The following is a 23041-nucleotide window of genomic DNA, read 5'->3' as shown; positions in this document are numbered from 1 at the left end:
AATTAATTTTTATTAAATTATTTCCTTTTTTTTTGGTATATTTTCAGGTAAACTATTCCATTTTGTGCCACCCACTTAATGGGGAATTTATGCAAGTAAGTTGTTTCCCCCCTTTTTTAACAATCACCATGTTTTCAATTCAATTATATCTTCAATAAAAACAAATCACGATTGTGTTTTTTTCCATTGCAATAATTTTTTTATATTGCCGCACTAACACGACACATTCGATTTTCTATTTGCATTGGCGAATAATGTAATTATAATTCTCAAACAGTAAAATTGTTTCATAAAAATTTTTGAAGCAAATTTTTTTGAATTCTGAGAAAAAATTATTTTTTATCAAGGTCATTAAATGCAAAATCAGCACAGAAACAATGTTGGTGGGTGTGTTGTCGTGGGATTAACATTTGAAATTTTCTCCCAAGAAATTTTTTAAAAACTTTGATGATAGAGTAAAAAGAATAGTATATTTTTTTGCCCAAAAAGTAATTGCGGATTTTTCATATAGTCGGCATTGACAAATTTTTTCACAGCTTGTGACTCTGTAATTGCATTCTTTCTTCTGTCAGTTATCAGCTGTTACTTTTAGCTTGCTTTAGAAAAAAAGTGTAAAAAAAGTATATTCGATTAAAGTTCATTCTAAGTTTTATTAAAAATGCATTTACTTTCTTTTAAAAAACCCGCAATTACTTTTTGGGCAACCCAATAGTTTTCCTCAAGGTCTTCAAAATAGTGGTTTACAACTGTAAATGCATCTTCATTTGAGGTAGAACGCTTGCCAGCAAGGAATTTGTTTAGATTTGGAAACAGGCAATTACTTTTTGGGCAACCCAATATTTTAATCAAGAAATAGAATTGCTAGATAAGCGTTTCAGGAGATTTTATTGAAAAATAAAAATATTTTTGAGTTTCCGAACCGCCCTCGTATACCCCCATCCTATGGTGGTGGGTATAAAAATAGTAGTTCGTATGGCACAAATGCTTAATCCATTACGAGGAATGGGTAGAAAGAAGTCCTTAAAAAACTATTTTTATTGTTCATACAGTTCTGTTGTTTAAAATTTAGCAAAAATGCAAAACTGAAAAACAAAAATAAAAAAAAAAATATGAAAAAAAAATTTAATTTAAACAATATTTTTTAAAATTTTCTTTAAAAATTAAAAAACAAAAAAAAAAAAAATCGAACATAAGAGATACATACATCACACCAACTGTGATTTGATGCGTTTCGACCGCTTAGTAAGGGGGACATCACCAGTAATTTTTAACCTAAATATTTCTGCTAATGACCCCCCTTACCAAGTTGCCGAAACGAGTCAAATTGGCTATGACAGAACTTTTGTTCCACTAGCCGAACGTAGAAAAGCGTTCCAATCTCTTAAATCTTCGAGTTTCGTGAAGTCTCCCACCACTTGATCTTTCCATTGGGCTTTTGGTCTTCCCGATTTGCGTGTACCACCATGTTTGCCTTCAAAAGACTTCTTTGCTGGAGCATCTTCATCCATTCTGACAATATGACCTAGCCAACGCAGACGTTGTATTATGAGGCGTTTAAATATGCTACATACACCTCGTGGTTCATATGACGCCATTTATTTTACAAAGAATCTTTCTCTCAAATACTCCAAGCACTGCCTCATCTGCTTTCCCATGCCTCACCCATGCCTCAGTACCATCTAACAACACGGGTAGTATCAGTGTCTTGTATAGCGTAATCTTCGTCTGTCGAGAAGTGGCCTTGTTTCTGTTTGCCAGTATTATTCTTCGTTTTATCTCAAAACTGGTGTCATTCGTTTCGGTTATGGCGGTGCCAAAGTATGGTTGCCCAAAAAGTAATTGCGGATTTTTTAAAAGAAAGTAAATGCATTTTTAACAAAACTTAGAATGAACTTTATTCAAATATATAATTGCCATTTTGTTCGATAACCTTTTGCCATCTTCCTGGCAAATTTAGAACTTCTGGCCTTTATCTGCAAAAAACTGAACCAAGTGCGATTTTATAGCCTCATCATTGCCGAAAGTTTAACCATTTAAGGAGTTCTGCAAAGATCGATATAAATGGTAGTCTGATGGTGCAAGGTCAGGGCTATATGGTGGATGCATCAAAAGTTCCCAGCCAAGCTCACTCAGTTTTTGGCGAGTGACCAAAGATGTGTGCGGTCTAGCGTTGTCCTGGTGCAATATGACACCTTTACGATTGACCAATTCTGGTCGCTTCTCCTTGATGGCTGTATTCGATTTGTCCAATTGTTGACAGTAAACATCCGAATTGATCGTTTGTTTCCTTGGAAGCAGCTCAAAATATACCACACCCTTCCAATCCCACCAAACAGACAGCATAACCTTCTTTTGGTGGATATCAGCCTTTGAAGTGGTTTGAGCTGGTTCACCATACTGGGACCATGATCGTTTTCGACTAACGTTGTTGTAAACAATCCATTTTTCATCTCCAGTTATGATTCGTTTTGAAAAACGGATCGAATTCATTGCGTTTAAGGTGCGAATCACAAGCGTTGATTCGGTTTGTTAAATGAATCTCTTTCAATACATGTGGTACCCAAATATCAAGCTTTTTCACGACCAAGTCCAAGACTTTTTATGTGATAATGAACGGTTGATTTTGGTATATTTAACTTCTCTCCTATCTCACGCTCAGTTACATGACGATCCAATTCGATTAATGCTTTGATTTGGTCATCATCAACTTCATTTGGCCGACCTGAACGTGGTTCATCTTTAAGTGAAAAATCTCCAGAATGGAATTTGCGAAACCAATTTTGACACTGCCTTCCTTTTAAGGTTTTACCACCATACACATCTCGTAACTTTTTAGCAACCTGCTCCGCGTTTTTTCCTTTACGGATATAATAAAGTAAAATATGACGAAAATGCTCCTTTGTGGGCTCCATATTACAATTGACGCCAAACAAACAAATGTAAACAAAATTTCGCGCAAAAAGCTTTTATTTCGTCCATACTCATTCTGAGTTCGACATTCTTCAGTAGAGCATAAAGATTGGTTTGCTCAACACAAAACCTAAGGATGTCTTCTGCAAAGAAGAGGTGGAAGTAATCAGTTGGGGTTTGAGTTTCACTACACGGCGACAATGTTTGGCATTGCGTTTCAATTCTGTATATCGTACCCTCTTTTGGCCAACACAAGGCGCTTCTACCAGGCACACTCGAACTACTCGTTTTTTGCGAGTGGCGAATGGTTCATCATCACTTGCGTTCCACTCGTCGTACTCATGCAAAAACTCTGCTTCGGCATTCAATAATTTTCTGCCAAGATGATTTAGATTCCCCTTATGCTCATCGTCACTTGCATCTGAATCTTGATCGGTGTCATTTTTCTCCAGCGAAGGGATTGGCAATAGGTCTATTTGATTATTATCATAGGCGTCGAGTTCGTCCAGTATACTAGCAACTGTAAGTCTACTATATATTGGGTTGCCCAAAAAGTAATTGCGGATTTTTCATATAGTCGGCGTTGACAATTTTTTTCACAGCTTGTGACTCTGTAATTGCATTCTTTCTTCTGTCTTTTGGGGCAACCCAATACTAGCCGAACCGGGCCCGCTCCGCTGCTACTTCTTTAACTCTCCAATGTATTTTTAGGGTGTGGACACTTCGCCCTGAATGTGGATATCGAATTCGTGCCACTGTAGCCCTTGTCCGCTCAACGCCTGCGTTCGAATTCTGGCTAGAATATCGACACAATTTTAAAGCGGTGATTATCCCCTGTTAATGCTGGCAAAATTTGCGAGGTCATGTAAATTCTCCCCAAAGAGGTGTCGTATTGCGGCACGCCATTCGGACTTGACTATAAAAAAAGTCCCTTATCATTGAGTTTAAATTTGAATTGGAAAGCACTCAGAAGTTTGCCCTACTCGGCTCATAAGCAAAATGTTACTCTACTCCCAAATGCCTTTCTTTCCAATAATACCACTTTGGTTAATATTTCCTATTTACGGGATATTTTGAGGTGGGATGGCCTGCCAGACATTTGGTCCTTAAAGTAAATATAAGCTTTGTGCTCCACTTTCAAACACATTTTATAAGAGCCCCATATTAGCATGATCTACCGATCATAAGTTATTTTTGAGGGTGGAGTGGGCCCCAGGGTTTTTGTCCCAAAAAAATGGGAGCCTATTGAGAGCCAAACACATGGCTCTTCAGTTGGATATCAAATTCGTTTTTTTCTCTCAAACACACGTAGAGTTTCCTGAAGTATATCTCTTAGAGTGCTGGGGAAATTTGCCACGTCATTAGCATACGCAAGCACCTTTACGTCTTTTTCTTCCAGAGACTGTAATGGCAGTATTCCAAAGTAAAGGAGACAGTACACCTCCTTGAGGTGTTCCTCTGCTGATCCATCGTTTTAGATCCACAGATCCCAAGCCTACCGTAATGCATCTTTTAGTAAGTAAATTATGAATAAACTTTCTTACGGTAGAGTTGATGCCTAGAAACTCTAACACCTTCATGATTGAAGACGGTTTTACATTATTGAAAACACCTTCAATGCTACCACTGGATATTCCTTGACAGCGAGAGAACCCTCTATGTAGCCGACTAGGGCGTAAAGGGCTGTTTTAGTGGATTTGTCTTTACTATATGCATGCAGCTGCCGCGACTGGCGATCTCCAGGGATCTTTGCCCTATGATGTGTTTCTATCAACCTCTCAAGAGTCTTCAGCACAAAGGATGACAAAATATTTCGCCTTCGTGTGGTATGGGTTTCCTGCTTTCGGAATAAAAATGACCTTCGTGTCCCTCCATCCTACACGGATATATGACATTCAAGGAACCAGTCTATCAGACACAACTTGTAATTCAACCGGTGATACATCGTCAGGGCCTGGCCCAAAGGATTTTCGGCTCAGACACAATTTCCCTAATAACCTCCGACGAATGCATACCACTGACAACCACTTCTGGCGCCATGTTGCCCGTTTGAGAATTTCCCGGGAAATTTGTATCAACGAGTATTTGTAGTGTTTCCTCACTAGACATTGTCCATACGTTGTCTGACCTCGGAATATACACCACCGTAATGGGTCCCGGGGACAGAATCTTCCTTAGCCTAGAGGTTTCAGATGTATCCTCCAAGGAGCTGCAGAATTCTACCCAGGATTTGTTCGAAGCCTTTCTAAGCTCGCCCTTATATTTTCTTAGCTTAGCCTTATAGATGTCCCATTCGTGTGGTGCTCTTGTGGCTTTTGCTCTGTTGAAGAGATTTCTGCAATCCTTTTTAAGACCAATCAGCTCTGGGGTCCACCATGGCGGTCGCTGTTTGCCCCTTGGCTTGACACTAGGACATGCTGACACAAGCGCGTCATTCAGGGCCTTCGTGATCCGCTTGACCACTTTGTCTATATCCTCCACAGTTTCCACTTCTCTTTCTGGTCTAGAAGGGATAGACATGCAGAATTTGTGCCAAAATTTATTCCAACCCGCCTTTCTTCTGTGTAAACGATAGACCATTTCTGCAGTATTTTCTCCAAGACTGTAACTAATATAACGATGATCTCACTTTCCAGGCGCATATTCTTCCACTTATATGTTCCCATACAAAGGTCATATGTAGTATCTCCTGCCTGTTCCTGGTAATAAAGGTCGGTTTATCCCCTTTATTACAAATCGCCAGATTGCAACTTATAGTATATTCGATAAGCATTTCCCCATATCTGGTGATGTGCATTAGCATCACTTCCTACAATGAGGCTCTTCTTCCCTATAGAAGCGTCTTCAACCAGCGACTTAAGGTTTGAAGGCGGCATCTCTGAATTGGGAAGACAGCCAGTTATGAGACTTATATATTTCAAGGCTGGCTACTGCTGAAACTTCAGTGCTTGGCAACAGGCTCTGTGTCTCCCATTCCCCTTACCCTTGTGTAGTGTAAATCCCGGAATTCTCAGTCCACGAAACTTTCCTCCACACACCCAAGGATCCCACGTCAAATCCCCCTGCCATCAGGAGGTCCTTTAGTGCTGCCGAAGCGGCCTTACAATGGTGGAGATTTATCTGTAGAAACCGGACCATAGTCGGGATTCAGAACTTCCACCACTGTTGTGTTAGCTTCGTCTTCTGAATCCACCAGGAGTTCATCCTCACAAGATTCATTAGATCTTCTCCAGGTGCAGGTGAGAAAGCTGTGGAACGACTCTTCCTCAGGACACTGGACACTTGCGATGTGGACGGACGATTCTTCCTCAGATGCTTCATTAGCTGCTGCTGTCGAGGTAGTTTTTGAGTTCCGTGCCTACCCGCTGGCGCACACCTTGAACCCAGTCCAACTGGATGACCCACCCACACAGGGCTTGTCGGGTCCCCTCCTGTCTCGATTGTGGCAGGGGGATTTTCAGTCTCCTGCAATCCGCCAGACTTTAGGGATGTGGTCGATAGTTCCTCAGGCAAATGTTCAGTAACAACTGCTGAGTCGTCTCCTGATTCCTTAACTAACGTAGGCTACAACCCTTTCAGATTTGTTGAGGTTTGCCAGACAGCCGGAGTTTAGTACGAATACTGCATGTCTCCGGTCACCATCAGCCTCATCCAATCAGCCAATCTTGCAGTCGGTGGTTGAAAGATTGGGATTACATTCCCTTAGTCTTCCAAGTATCAATTCGGGATTTGGGGGATCCTTGGTATACAAGCATGCGCTATTGGTCGAGAAGGAATATCTTCCTTCTTGACTAAATCGATCTTAACAATGATTGTTAGCGCACAACGATATATTTCAATTAGTCTGTAACAGCCCCGATACCAGCCTGCATCATTACAAACTGAAAGAGACCCTGGAAATTGCGCAAGGACATCGGAGTAAACTGATGAAAGTCCATTGACTATCCCAATCCAATTATTCCTTGGTATGCAACCCTGTTCTTCTGCCTTGACCGCAGCCGATTCGGAAACTGCGGTGCAATTTCCGAAATCTAGACGTGTAGTCTTTGAGGTAGCCTGTGCAGCGAATTCCTGAGCCCAATTTAGGGAGTCCTTCGCCTTAGTATCATTCGCACCAAGCCTTTCAATAAACCTGAGAGCGATGAGTCGTCTATTATTCCAACCTCTTAAACTGTGTGTTGGTTTGCCAGGGAAGGCCGATGGCCAAGGCCAATTATAGGCATGCGAAGAAAGAAAAGGTTCGGCCTTGTCCTAAAGACTCGAACCAAGTGTCTTCGCCAAAAGCCCCTGCGGACCAGTCGTCTATCGACTAGTGGAGCCTGGAGCAGCCGCTCCACCAGTCGAGGTTTCAGTAAAATAAAAGATTAAAAATATAATAAACAAGTAAAAGCGTGCTAAGTTCGGCCGGGCCGAATCTTACATACCCTCCACCATGGATCGCATTTGCCGAGTTCTTCTCCCGGCATCTCTTCTTAGGCAAAAAAGGATATAAGAAAAGATTTGCTCTGCTATTATTATATTATTAAATGTTGGAGACCTGTGTAAAATGTCAGCCAATTCGAATAAGAATTGCGCCCTTTGGGGGCTCAAGAAGTAAAATAGAGAGATCGATTTATATGGGAGCTGTATCGGGCTATAGACCGATTCAGATCATAATAAACACGTATGTTGATGGTCATGAGAGGATCCGCAGTACATAATTTCAGGCAAATCGGATAATAATTGCGACCTCTAGAGGCTCAAGAAGTCAAGATCCCAGATCGGTTTATATGGCAGCTATATCAGGTTATGGACCGATTTGAACCATACTTGGCACAGTTATTGGATATCATAACAAAACACGTCGTGCAAAATTTCATTCCAATCGGATAAGAATTGCGCACTCTAGAGGCTCAAGAAGTCAAGACCCAAGATCGGTTTATATGGCAGCTATATCAAAACATGCGCCGATTTAAGCCATACTTGTCACAGTTGTTGGATATCATAACAAAACACGTCGTGCAAAATTTCATTTAAATCGGATAAGAATTGCGCACTCTAGAGGCTCAAGAAGTCAAGACCCCAGATCGGTTTATATGGCAGCTATATCATTTTATGGGTCGATTTGAACCATACTCAGCACAGTTGTTGGATATCGTAACAAAAGACATCGTGCAAAATTTCATTCCAATCGGATAAGAATTGCGCACTCTAGAAGCTCAAGAAGTCAAGACCCCAGATCGGTTTATATGGCAGCTATATCATTTTATGGGTCGATTTGAACCATACTTGGCACAGTTGTTGGATATCGTAACAAAAGACATCGTGCAAAATTTCATTCCAATCGGATAAGAATTGCGCACTCTAGAAGCTCAAGAAGTCAAGACCCAAGATCGGTTTATATGGCAGCTATATCAGGTTATGGACCGATTTGAACCATACTTGGCACAGTTATTGGATATCATAACAAAACACGTCGTGCAAAATTTCATTCCAATCGGATAAGAATTGCGCACTCTAGAGGCTCAAGAAGTCAAGACCCAAGATCGGTTTATATGGCAGCTATATCAAAACATGGGCCGATTTGAACCATACTTGTCACAGTTATTGGATATCATAACAAAACACGTCGTGCAAAATTTTATTTCAATCGGATAAGAATTGCGCACTCTAGAGGCTCAAGAAGTCAAGACCCAAGATCGGTTTATATGGCAGCTATAGCAAAACATGGGCCGATTTGAACCATACTTGTCACAGTTGTTGGATATCATAACAAAACACGTCGTGCAAAATTTCATTCCAATCGGATAAGAATTGCGCACTCTAGAGGCTCAAGAAGTCAAGACCCAAGATCGGTTTATATGGCAGCTTTATCAAAACATGCACCGATATGGCCCATTTACAATACCAACCGACCTACACTAATAAGAAGTATTTGTGCAAAATTTCAAGCGGCTAGCTTTACTCCTTCGGAAGTTAGCGTGCTTTCGACAGACAGACGGACGGACGGATGGACGGACGGACAGACGGACGGACATGGCTAGATCGACATAAAATTTCACGACGATCAAGAATATATATACTTTATGGGGTCTCAGACAAATATTTCGAGTAGTTACAATCAGAATGACGAAATTAGTATACCCCCCATCTTATGGTGGAGGGTATAAAAATGGTAACAAAAATAAAAATAAAAAAAAAAAATTAAATAAACAAATTACCAATATTTTTGAATTTTTATGTTATTGAAATTCCATTACAAGATATTGTCCGGCTCTACACCATTTTGTTTAAAGACTCCATTCAAGGAATAACAAATACAAATTAAGGTTACCTTTTGGAAACCTTAATGTTTTTGGCGTTGCTAGAAAAATTTTACTGACTATGCGTATCGCGATTTCTGGTTTGTCATGCGGATTTTTTCACAAATGTAGCCAGCATTAGTGAGGGGGTAACCACCCCCTCAAATCACGATGGGATTTGAACCCAGGCGTTCGGCGTCATAGGCGGATATGTTTACCTCTATGACTTCTTATCCTTTACTTCTACGACCGCCTATGTAAATCGGCTTCTAAATAGCATCACATGGCAATGGCCATGGTAATAGCCCTAAGGTACAGTTTAACTTGGTTGAGACCTTATATGTGATGGGCAGTTTGCGAAATTTATGCTCAGCAATCGGAAATTTTCCAAGATATCTCCCGAAGAGTATTGGCTACTGGTGAGAGAAGATCAGATTGGTTCGTCTGGACCCAGAGTACGGAACTTCTTACGTAGTAAATTGTGATGGTTGATCATTGGCAACAAATGGTAGCCCTGGTTGCCACTCCATACCTCCGCGAATGCTCAATAAGTAGACAATTGAACAACCAGACAAATTTTTTCAGATCAGGTACTGCTACATCCGCTCGCAGATTTGCTGTAACAGTTAAAGCAAATTCCCTTTTGGCAAAACAAAAAAATCTCTTTGTATAAAATTTAATTTTCCCTCAAAACAGTACTCAGAGTTATAAAAATAAAAATTATAGAAAGTATCCAAAGTACTAAAAGCTGGCATTTCAAAGAAATGGAAAATCGAAATCCCAAAACACTATCTACTTAAGCTTATTTTGTACGATAAGGTGCTAATTTCGAATGGAATCTCCATCACTAGATGTGTGCTGTGGCAGGTTTAGCGTTTTAGGTTGTTTTTTTTCTTTCTTTAGATTACAAACAACGCCTTTATTGTTGTATATTAAAGCTCCAACAAAACAAATAACAATGCGGAGAAAACAAGGGCACACCCACACAGTTAACATTAGGTTTTTGTTGTTGCTGTTGAGACGGACACACGGACATTTTGTACATGCAAACGAACAATCAGCATTTACTACTACGACGACGAATGCGGGTCTTAATAAATACTTAAGAGTCAACGACTACAGCTCCAATATACGCACGGCTTAATACTTTTTGGTGTTGTTGTTATTTCGCATAATTTTTTTTTTTGCTCTGAAGTTTGACATATTCGTTAGTTTGTCTGTCAGATACATAATGACGCTGATGATAATTATGCTTGCGAATGCTATGATTGCTGGTCGTTGAGAGTACATGGAGAAAAACTGGACAGTATAGTATAAAGAATTAAAAAAAAAAGCAATTCCATAGCCATAAATCTTCGACCATAATGGTCGGTTTTTATGGCAGCTAAATCAGGTTATAGACCAAGTTGGATTGTACTTGGCACAGTTGTTGGAAGTCATAATAGAACACCGCACGCAAAGTTTCAGCCAAATCAGACAAAAATTGCGGCTTCCAGGGCCTGAAGAAATCAAATCGGGAGATCGGTTTATATGGTAGCTATATAAGGTTATGGACCGATTTAGACCGTACTTGGCATGGTAGTTGAAAGTCATAACAGAACCCTACATGCAAAATTTCAGCCAAATGGGACAAAAATTGCGGCTTGTAAGGGCTCAAGAAGTAAAATCGGGAGATTGGTTTATATGGGAGCTATATCAGGTTATAGAGCGATTTGAACCGTACTTGGCACAGTTGTTGAAAGTCATAACAGAACCCTACATGCAAAATTTCAGCCAAAAGGGACCAAAATTGCGGCTTATAAGGGCTCATGAAGTTAAATCGGGAGATTGGATTATATGGGAGCTATATCAGGTTATAGACCGATTTGAACCGTACTTGGCACAATTGTTGGAAGTCATAACAGAAGTTTTTATGCAAAATTTCTGCCAAATGGGACAAAAATTGGGGCTTGTAAGGGCTCAATAAATCATATCGGGCGATCGGTTTATATGGGGGCTATATCAGGTTATAGACCGATTTGAACCGTACTTGGCACAGTTGTTGGAAGTCATAACAGAACCCTACATGCAAAATTTCAGCCAAAAGGGACAAAAATTGCGAATTTCAGGGCCTGAAGAAATCAAATCGGGAGATCGGTTTATATGGGAGCTATATCAGGTTATAGACTGATTTAGACCGTACTTGGCATGGTAGTTGAAAGTCATAACAGAACTCTACATGCAAAATTTCAGCCAAATGGGACCAAAATTGCGGCTTGTAAGGGCTCAAGAAATCATATCGGGCGATCGGTTTATATGGGGGCTATATCAGGTTATAGACCGATTTGAACCGTACTTGGCACAATTATTAGAAGTCATAACATAATCTTTTATGCGAAATTTCAACCAAATCATTCTAAAATTGCGGCTTCCAGGGGCTCAAAAAGTCATGAGATCTGATTATATGGAAGTTATTTCTATATCTGAACCGATATGGCCCATTTGCAATCTCCGACGACCTGCATCGATATTAAGTATCTGTGCAAAATTTCAAGCGGCTAGCCTTGCGCGATCGAACTCTATCGTGATTTCGACAGACGGACGGACATGGCTAGATCGACTCAGATCGTCGAGACGATCAAGATTAATATTCTTTATGGGGCCTTCGACGAATATTTCGAGGTGTTACTAACGGAATGACTAGATTAGTGTACCTCCATTCTATGGTGGTGGGTATAAAAATTAGAAATAAAACAAAAGGAAGAAATAACAAAAAGAAATGCAAATATAACAAAAAAATTAAAAAAACAAATGAAAAAAAAAATAACAAAAATTAAAACAAAAACAAAAAAGTTATAAAAATTTTCAAATTAAGAAACATAATAAAAAAAAGGAGAAAAAAATAACAGAATTAAAAAATCTTTGAAAAAAAAATCATTTAATGGGTTTCGAAAGAAAAATTAACAAAAACTTAACTATTAAATTAAATAAAAATGAAAATAAAAATTAAAATAAAATTAATTAAAATAAATAAAAAAAAAATTAAATCAAAAATAAATAAAAAGGCGACTCTAAATTGAAATAAACAGCTTAATAATTATTAAAAACTAAAGAAAAATAATTAGAAAAAAACTAACTGAAAAAACCATTTAAAAAAGAAATAAAAAGCCAATAAAAAACAAAACAAAACAAAATTCAAAAAAAAAAATATTAAAAAATTTGATCAATTAAAAAAAAATCAACAGAAAATCCAAAAAAATTAAACAAAATTAATAGAACTAAGAAACAAAAAAAAAAAATCAAATAAAAACGAAAAATAAAAAAATAAAAAAAAAAATCAAAGTCAATTAAAAAAATTAAGAAAAAAATTAAAAAATAAAAAAAATGAAATCATTAAGTAGGTCTCGAAATTAATAAAATCTTTAAAAATTTTAAAAACAAAAATAAATAAAAAAGTACTCTAAATTTAAAGAAAACAAACATAAAAAAGTTAAAAAAGAGAAAATTTTACCAAATAAAAAAAACAAACAAAAAAAATTAATGGCAATTAAAAAAATTAAAACTAAACAACTGAAAAAATTAAAAAAAAAACAAAAATTAAAAACAAGAATTAAACAAAATTAAAAAGAATAAGGAAATAAGTAATAAATAAAAAAAATAATAAAAAAAATTTAAAGAATTAAAAAACAAATAAATAAATATCAATAAAAAAGAATTGAAAATCAATAAAAAATAAAAAAAAAATTAAAAGAATAAAAAAATAGAAAAAAAATTATAAAAAAAATTAAAAAAAATTATAAAAAAAAAATAAAAAATTTTTAAAAGTAAAAAATTTAATCCTTAAGTAAGTCTCAAAAAGAAATTAAAAAATTTATTTATTTGAATTATAAAAAAAAAATCCTAATAAAATAAAAATTAACATAAAAAAACAACACAAAAACGAAGTTAAAAACACAATAAACAATTTAAACAAAAAACTAAGAAAAGATAAAAAATAACACTTTAACAAATGTTAAAAAGAATAAACCAAAAAATTTAAAAAAAAAAAAACAAATTACGTAAAAAGACATTAAGCTCGGCCAGGCCGAATTTTGGATATCCACCCCCTCTTGTATGCAGGTGAACCAACTTTCGACATATCGTAATCCGGTGAAAAATGGATTATATGATAATACATAGCAGCTATTTTGAAATGTGATCCGTTTTGGACCAAACTGGGCAAAACTGTGGTCCAATAAATACAATTCACCATACAAGTTTGTAAAACAGAATAGAATATTGGTCTTTTTGGCAGCTATTTCCAAAAATAGACCGATCTAAACCATATATGCCAAATTTCAGTGAAACGTATGATAAATGCGCCTTTTATGGGCTCAAGACCTTAAATGTGGAGATCGGTATCTATGGCAGCTATATCCAAATAAACACGGCTACGGGCCATCCATATTGAAGGCGGATGTCGAATGGCCTGACATAGCTCACTGTGCCAAAACTTCAACGAAATTGGGTAATAAACAATGTTTTTATGGACCCAAGGACTAAAATCGGGAAATCGAAATTAAACCGATCGAAACCATATAAGGCACGGTTGTCGAAAACCGTTACATAGGTCACTGTGCTAAATTTTAGCAAAATCGGAAAAAAATGCGCCGTTCATTGAGCCAAGATGGGTTTATATGACAGCTATATCCAAATCTGGACTGATTTGGGCCAAATTGACGAAGGATGTCGAAGGCCCTGACACAACTCACTGTCCCAAATTTCAGCAATATCGGATAATAAATGTGGTTTTTATGGGCCTAAGACCCCAAATCGGAGGATCGGTCTATATGACAGATATATCCAGATCTGGACCGATCTGGGCAAAATTCAAGAAGGATATGGAAGGGCCTTACACAACGCACTGTCTCAAATTTTAGCAATATCGGATAATAAATGTGGCTTTTATGGGCCTAGGGTCTTAGGAGGAGGATCGGTCTTAATGGGGGCTATATCAAGATATAGTCCGATATAGCCCATCTTCGAACTTAATCTGCTTATGGACAAAAAAAGAATCTGTGCAAAGTTTCAGCTCAACATCTCTATTTTTAAAGACTGTAGCGTGATTTCAACAGACAGACGGATGGACATGTCTAGATCGTCTTAGATTTTTACGCAGATCAAGAATATATACTTTATAGGGTCGGAAATGCATATTGCGATGTGTTGCAAACGGAATGACAAAATGAATATACCCCCATCCTTCGGTGGTGGATATAATAGCCATTAATTAACAAAAAAAAATTAAAAAAAAAAAATAAAATAAAAAAAAATTAAAAAAAAAATCAAAAGAAAAAAAAAACATTGAAATGGAACTACTTTGCTGTGCTAGGAACGCAATAGTCTATAGCCGAGCAATTTCTGCATTGGAATTTAAAAAAAAAAAATCGAAATTTTTTTAACAAAAAACAAGAACAAAAAAAAAATTAAAAAAATTCAAAATTGAAAACAATTCAAAAATAAAAATAAATTGAAAAATCTAAAATAAAAAAAAAAAATGAATAAAAAAACTAAAAATAAAACATATAAAAAAGAATTAAAAAAATTACTAAAAAAGTTCAAAAATCAAAAAGTATTAAATCAAATAATAAAAAATAAAAAAATATGAAAAAAAATTTAAAAAAAAGTTAAAATTTTTTTTTAATTTTAAAAAAATATAAAAATTATAGAAATGAATAAATTTAAAAATTTGTTAATGAATTTAAAAGAAAATTAGAAAATCTTTAAAAAAAATTATAAAAAAAATTAAAAATAAGTTAAAACAAGATTAAAATTAATTAAAAAAAATATAAAATTGGTATAAAAAAAATTTTAAAAAATAATAATAAAACTACTCTTGAAAAAGAAAACAACAAGAAATCATAAAAAAATAAACAAAATAAAAAAAAGTAAAAAAAAGTAAAAAAACTTAGAAACAACATAAAATCCATAAAAAAAAATTTTAACAAGAAACAAATATAATAAAAAGATCATTTTAACAACAAAGTAAAAAAAAATTGAGAAATTAAAAAACAATAGGCAAAGATTAAATCGAAAACAAAAAAAAATTTTTTTTAATTAAAAAACTAATAAAAAAATATACAATATTAAAATAAACAAAATAACACAAAAGTGTCATTAATAAAAAAATATATATAAGAAAAAAATTTAAATGAAAGTTCTTTGCTGTGCTATCCTTGAATAGAAAGCATTGAACGAAATGATCTATATCCGGACAATATCCTGCAATGCAATCTAAATAAAAAAAAATTAAAAATGATTTAAAAAAAACAAAAAAATGTTAAAGTTAAAAATTAAAAAAATTCAAAAAAAAAAAAATAAATAAAAAAATAAAAACAAATAAGAAAACAATTAACTAAAAAAATCAAAAAGTCAAAGAAAAAAAATTAAATAAAATTAAAAAAATTAAAAAAAAATTTAAAAAAATTAAGAAAAAATTAAAAAAAAAATTAAAAAAATTAAAAAAAAAATTTAAAAAAATTAAAAAAAAATTTTAAAAAGTTAAAAGAAATTAAAAAAGTATAAAAAATAAAAAAAATATAAGAAAGTAGAAAAAAAATTAATTAAAAAAATTAAATATAAGTTAAAAAAAATTAATTAATTAAAATTAATTAAAAAAATTAAAACTAAAATGAAAAAAATAATAAAGCTACTCTAACTTAAAACAAAAAACAACAAGAAATCATAAAAAATAAAAAAAAAAATAATAAAAAAATTTAAATCGAAATGAAAAAAATCAAAAACAACATAAAAACATGAAACAAATTTTCAAACAATAAAAAAATTTTTAAAAAATACCTAAAATAAAAAGAATTGAAAAAAATTAAACAAACAAATTAATCAAAGTGAAAAAATAAATAAATAAAAAAATTAATAAAATAGTAAAAACAAAATAAAAAAAAAAATAAAAAAAAAATTAAATAAATTAAAATAGAATAAAAAACAAGAATTAAAAAAAAATAATTAAAGAAATTTTTATAGATATAAAAAATTTGCCTTTAGCCCTATTTGTGGGGAGGTTTTAGTCACAAATATTCATTTATTAGGTTCTTTAAAAAAAATTTTAAATAAAGAAATTTTAAAAGGTACAAAAAATTTGCCTTAGGCCTTATTTGCTGTAACGTTTTTGTCACAAATATTCATTTATTAGGTTCTTTTATTTTGTCTGGAAATACCTTAGCTACAACATATTGGGCTTGGATGACTTGCAAATTTGCAATCTACAATGACCATAGTATGTTTCTCAGTGTAGTCATTTGAATAGACATTACTTAAGGAACTGACAGTGCGAATACACGAGTGTGCCATTGTCGCCTGTGTGTGTGATGATGAATAAGAAACAGGCAAACAAATTATTACGAGGCTTGAGATGTTAGGTCTACCCTATCCTCCTTCTTCTTCTTCAATGCACAATAGCACGGTCATAATAAACAGGAGGGGAATTATGCTGAAGTTTATACAAGATTTCAAAAGAATTAACATTGGATCGTTGGTGTTGCGTTGTTAAGGAAATAGACATAGAGGGAATGAACAGAAAATCGAAAAAAAAGAAGACAATGAGTGAACAAAACAAATTGCAAGCAAAACATACGTACATCACATCATAGCCTCGTAGAAAAATGTCATATACACCAGAGTCTATCAGAGCAACCGCATTTGTGCCACAAACGGCTTTTGTTGTATGCAACTTATATGGCCCGTTGTGGTTGCAAAACTGGCTAAGTTTACTCCACATGTACACATACCAACAACGCCCACCAAGCAAGGCACACGTTTCTTATGAGACTAAAAAAACAAAGACCAGAAAAATAAAAAAAAATCGAGACCAGTGCTTATGTCACGTCTTCTACGGTTAATAGCACCGTCAAGTTTCCTGAAGCCCCTCCCTGAGGGTGGACCGACAGACTGACAGCCATTCAGCCGGACTGTCTTATAAAGCAGGAACGTATGACTGACTTTTCTTTGCAAAACTGAAAAGTGTTTTATTGTAACTGAGGCTACGTCATTCAGCCAGGAGTAGAAGGTTGAATGGATGAATGGGTGGTTACAAGCATTGACACATGTGCCTAAGTTCATGTGTGCCCAAAAGCCAATTGAGTAAAAAAAGCCAACAATCTTTTTAGAAGAGATAGGAAGCGAAACAGCGGTATAAGCCTCCTTTATACTGTTCTCATACTACATCTGGGCGACAATGTTAAATGATTTTGTCGGCAGACTTTGTCATTTTCGTTGGTTCGATTTAAGTTCGTAGAGGTTAAAGGAATTTTTCAAGACAAGGTTAATAGGGATCTTGGGGAAAAGCCATAACATGACTTTATCATTCAAAACCTAGTCGCATAAGAATTGGGTCCCAAGTATCGGGAATGAAATCAATTAAACGCTTCATAAGGGAGCTAGATAAGGCTAATTTGGCAAATTGAATTGAATTCACCGAAGTATTTGAAAAGAAAAGACGAACAGACAGACAGACTGACTGATAAACGGCTAGCTAAAACCGATGTACCGAAAGACACACACACACACACACACGGACGGACAGACGGACATTCAAACCTCCTCTCCTGTATAGTCTTAGACTTATAGAAAAAAGTTTGCTGAAAATAGCAAACACTGTCTGCTGAATATGAGTAGTTTACTTTGCTGCTGTTGTAGCAGTAGTTCTGCTACAACAGCAGTAGTACTGCAATTTCAGAGTAGCAGGCTTACTGCTGAAAAGTCTGTTGTTTGCTGAAAATGACACATATGTAAATGTGTGTCTCAGTGGATGTTTATAATCACCACTGAATGTAAACTTTCCATAAACTTTTTTTGTTTAAATTTAGATACGAAAGGCCAAGTCAGTCATGTGCACATTAGTAGAGCAATAACAAAAATGCGAGCTAGCTCAGCCACATTTCGAAATGTATACCAATGGATGGATCAGGTAGCTTCTTTACAATAATATTCCACAAATTAAAACCAAATCTTCGAACGAAATTTCTAAAAAAAAAATTCAAAAAAATTCTAAAAGTAATCAAAACAAGTAACAGGCAACCATTAAAAGTAGCAGACAAAAACTGCTGTTTTAGCAAACATTTTTAATGTTTTGAATAACACATATGGTTGAATATATTGGGTTGCCCAAAAAGTAATTGCGGATTTTTCATATAGTCGGCGTTGACAAATTTTTTTTGCAGCTTGTGACTCTGTAATTGCATTCTTTCTTCTGTCAGTTATCAGCTGTTACTTTTAGCTTGCTTTAGAAAAAAAGTGCAAAAAAAGTACATTTGATTAAAGTTCATTCTAAGTTTTATTAAAAATGCATTTACTTTCCTTTAAAAAATCCGCAATTACTTTTTGGGCAACCCAATAGTTGGAATAATATACTTTTGAGAGAGAGACAGGCATACAGACGGACAGACATACAGACGGACAGACATACAGACGGACAGGCATACAGACGGACAGGCATACAGACGGACAGACATACAGACGGACAGACATACAGACGGACAGACATACAGATGGACAGACGGACAGGCATACAGACGGACAGACATACAGACGGACAGACATACAGATGGACAGAAATACATATGGTCAGACATACAGACTGGCGGACAGACAAAGGGACACACATACAAATGGACATATATATGTCAGACGGATAGACATACATAGACACACATACATGCAAACGGATAGACATACAAACAGACAGACATGCAGACGGATAAATAAACAGTAAGGGAGACATTAAGACAGACTGTTAAATGATGATTCCACACTTAAATATTTTTTTTTTTGCATTTTCAAGTTTTTTGCCTGTTAGGGCGAAAATCAATAAAATTTTACAACATTTGTTTGTTTCTCTTTCGAGACGAACTCAAATGGAAAAGGAAAGCCAAAGATAGCAACACACGCCAAGCACTATGGGACGCGTTTTGTCTTTGGCAAGAAGACTGTTCAACCATATTAGCTGTGATGGCTTCAAGGGCCATGCATTGGTATGTTGTATTTGAATCGTAATAATTGCAAAAACGCCTCTATGATACAATGACAACATTAACCACGCTCGACGACTCTGTCTATTAGCTGTGGGTTTTTCCCCAAGGCATGTGCTTTTGTGCAATGACAGATTTTTTTCTGCCAAAAATTACACTACTTCCGTAGTACACATGATTCTGTGCATCTATTGGAAGTTGTATTGATGGCTTCGAACGCTGGACAACGGCTCTCGCTGTTTCTCCGTGTGCCCAGGTTGGAATCCCGGCTAGGTTCTGCCAAATTTTTTTCATTTCCAAGTTTTTTGAGACGAGCTTTGTTTGCAAATGGAAAAGGAAATTTGTCTGAACTTCTATATTTTGAGATTTATGAGGGCAATCATGGAATGATTCGGATTTTTCGAGTTAAAGTTTAAACAAGGATTTTTTAACATATTTGTTTTTTTTTTGAAAAAAAAAAAACAAGTATTTTCAAAAGAACTCTCACTCAAACCCTTGGATTTGTGAACTCAAATACATTTTTACACAATCCTTTTTTCTTATTGGCCATAAAACAGTAAGACAATGTCATTGCACAACTACACTCCAGATAAGCCATAAAACCACTTTTCGTAGTGAATTTTTTATCGCCGAATTATTGGCGTTTGTCGAAAAGTTTATTAGTCTACATTGTCTAGAGGCAAATTTACCTCCCACAAAGCTTTTTGATGTATTGCTTGTTCTTGTTTTCGATATTTCATTGTAGTGTTAAGTTTTGTTTATCATTCTCTAAGCCTCTTAGAGACAATGAACTGTAAAAAGCAACTCTAACAATAAATGCTGACTGACTATCTGACTGAACTGAAAAATGGGAAAAATGTCTGCAACATTATCATCAACTAACATCTCATCTCAAACATCGTTGTCATCTTCAGCCAACAAGCCAAGTCAGTTGTCATCATCACCGCCATCGCCATAGACATCATACACATTGGACATTAACAGCTTCAAAAGTTGTGGCAAGTGGCTTGTATACGTAGTAGCAGTGGCAACCACATCTTTTGTCGTCACTGCGTTGTAGTAATGTCAACCAGACAATAAAGCCACAATATTTGTTGCAATAATATACAAGTTTTTACCTCAACATGTGCCCGCAAACTAATGCTGACACGTTTTAGTGGTGCAATTTTAAAAAATACTTCATCATAACTGACGGTTGCTGTAATAGTTTTGCAAGACAAATCAGACGAACAGGCGACAGAGGCAATTTTAAAAGAGGGTTGTGAATGAGAGGAAGAAGAACCTTAAAAAGAAGATGTACCACTTTTGGCATAATAACTTATAATCTCGTGTCAACTGTTATGTTGTGATAGTGAAAACAATTCAGAGAAGAAAATTAAGCCTAAAAGTATGCTTTTTAGAAAAAGTTATATTAAAAATTTTTAATATAGTTTTATAGAAATTTATTGTAGTTTAATTATATTGTTGCATAATGTCAGTGATACAAATTGATTATCAGATATTGGATTTTCTCTGTACTTTTTGCTTTGTAGATATTAAATAAAAATTGCTGCCTAAAAATATGCTATAAAAAAGGAAAAAGTTTAAATAATGCTAATAAAGGGTGATTTTTTATAACCTATAGGAAAGTTTTTCAAAACAAAAATAAACAAGTGAAAGCATGCTAAGTTCGGCTGGGCCGAATCTTATATACCCTCCACCATGGATCGCATGGAAAAATTTCAACTAAACAGTCAAACAGTAAAATAGGGAGATCGTTTTATAGGGGAGCTGTATTAGGTTATAGACCGATTAAGCCGCAAGGCGCAATTCTTATTCTTATAATTCGATGTATTTAAAATTTAGCATGAACTGTTTTGTTTTGACTCAACAACTGTGCTAAGTATTTTTGGAATCGGTTTACAACCTTATATAGCTGTCATATATACCGATCTTGGTTCTTGAATTCTTGAGCCAATAGAGGGCGCAATTCTTATCCTATTTGACTGAAATTTTGCACACGGTTGTTTGTTATTACTTTCAATAATTGTGCTAAGTATGGTTTACATCGGGCCATAACCTGATATAGCTGCCATAAAAACCGATCTGGGATCTTGATTTCTTGAGCCACTAGAGGGCGCAATTTTTATCCGATTTTGCTGAAATTTTGTACAACGGCTTTTCCCATGACTTTCAACAGGCGTGTCTAATTTGGTCTTAATCGATCTATAGCCTCATACAGCTCCCACATAAACCGATATCCCGATTTGACCTCTTAAGCCCCTACTAGTCGCAATTTGGCTGAAATTTTGCATGCGGTATTCTGTGACGACATCCAACATCTGTGCCAAGTACGGTCCATAACCTGATACCTATAACTTAATATAGGTCACATTTAAACCTGTCTCTCGACTATCCTTGTTCGGTTCCTAAAAGCTTTAATTTTTGCTGACAGAAGTTTGGTATGTAGAATAAAATTATGCCCTTCAACTAAATTTATTTTTAAATTTTTTAGTATTTTGTATTATTGTATTAAATTTTTAGCAGAATCCATGGTGGTGGGTTCCAAAGATTCGCTTTTGCCTGGTTTAATTGAACCTGAACTTTTATTCAATTGAAATAATTGTTATTTTCAATTAAAACATTAATGGATTCAATCATTTTTTTAATTGAATTTTAAAAAGACTTAGCACCAGATTTCAACATTGAAAATATTCACAAAGCCCCATTGCTGTGACCCGATCAAAACTCGAGGAACCAAATTAATAACGTTGTGATAGATGGATGGCATTCATCCAGCGTGTTAGATGTACGATCGATCCGTGGAGCGAATATAGATTCCGATCATTACCAAGTGGCAGCAAAGGTTCGCACCCGTTTGAACATGGCAAGGAAAGTACGATCTGGCACTGCACGGAAGCTGGACATTGAAAAGCTGCAAACACAACAGATGGCAGCGGCCTACTCCACTCGTCTGACCCAACTGTTTGATGAAAGCACTCCTTGTTCCGATGATATAATGGCGCAGTGGCAAATTATTGCTCACTCCATGGAAAATGCCGCGAATCCGTACTTGGGTAACAGAAGCCTCCCCCAAGAAACCCATGGTACGACCAAGAGTGTCAAGATGCTACTGAAGCCAAGAATGCGGCATATAGAGCAACCCTGTAATCAGTAGCAACGCGCCAGATGAAGGAGAGGTAGGAGAGTGTGAGCGAATTGAGATGTACAGTAGTCAAAATCAAGTCCGGAAATTCTACCAAAAAATTAAACATCAAACAGATGGCTTTGGTGCAAGCACATCCTCCTGCAGAGACAGAAAAGGAAATCTGGTAACTGACACAGATAGCATGCTGAGGATATGGAAATAACATTTTTCCCAACTGCTAGTGTCCGACGTTGGCGGCGAAGAGCATACCGCAGAACCAATCAATGATAATGGTATAGAATGTTTACCTCCTAGTCCAAATGAGGTCCAAGTAGCAGTGACCCGACTAAAGAACAACAAGGCAGCCGGAGCCGACGGGTTACCCGCTGAACTATTTAAGACCGGAGTCGACACACTGATAAAGCGTATGCATCAGCTTATCTGCGCAATCTGGCTAGAAGAACGCATACCCGGAAAGGAGACAAGACGGAATGTGCCAACTACCATCGCATACAAGATACTCTTGAGCGTACTGTGTGAAAGATTAAAACTTAAAGTCAATGAAATAATTGGGCTTTAGACCTGGTAAATCCACCCTGGACCGGATAATCACACTGCCCCAAATTCTGGAAAAGACCCGAGAAGGACAAATCAACACCTACCAACTCTTTGTTGACTTCAAAGCCGCTTTCGATACGCCTTTGCGTTCAAAGGTATTTCAA

At 35.7% G+C, this 23041-nt stretch overlaps 1 protein-coding gene and 1 long non-coding RNA gene across 2 annotated transcripts in view; both read left to right on the top strand.

Annotated features, from left to right (window-relative positions):
* Nucleotides 1–23041, top strand: part of LOC106089962 (phosphatase Herzog) — a 342933-nt gene that overhangs the window by 158234 nt on the left and 161658 nt on the right. The window lies entirely within an intron of this gene.
* The window catches only part of LOC106091392 (uncharacterized), a 45192-nt gene that overhangs the window by 4069 nt on the left and 18082 nt on the right, over nt 1–23041 (top strand). The window contains exon 2 of the long non-coding RNA XR_009396411.1: nt 48–95. This is a non-coding gene — a long non-coding RNA (uncharacterized LOC106091392). The remainder of the gene's footprint in view (nt 1–47; nt 96–23041) is intronic.

The sequence above is a fragment of the Stomoxys calcitrans genome, chromosome 1 (assembly GCF_963082655.1).
Source record: "Stomoxys calcitrans chromosome 1, idStoCalc2.1, whole genome shotgun sequence".
NCBI classification, from domain to species: domain Eukaryota; kingdom Metazoa; phylum Arthropoda; class Insecta; order Diptera; family Muscidae; genus Stomoxys; species Stomoxys calcitrans.
Note: the sequence above shows the minus strand (reverse complement) of the source record. Positions and strands in the feature narration are given on the sequence as shown.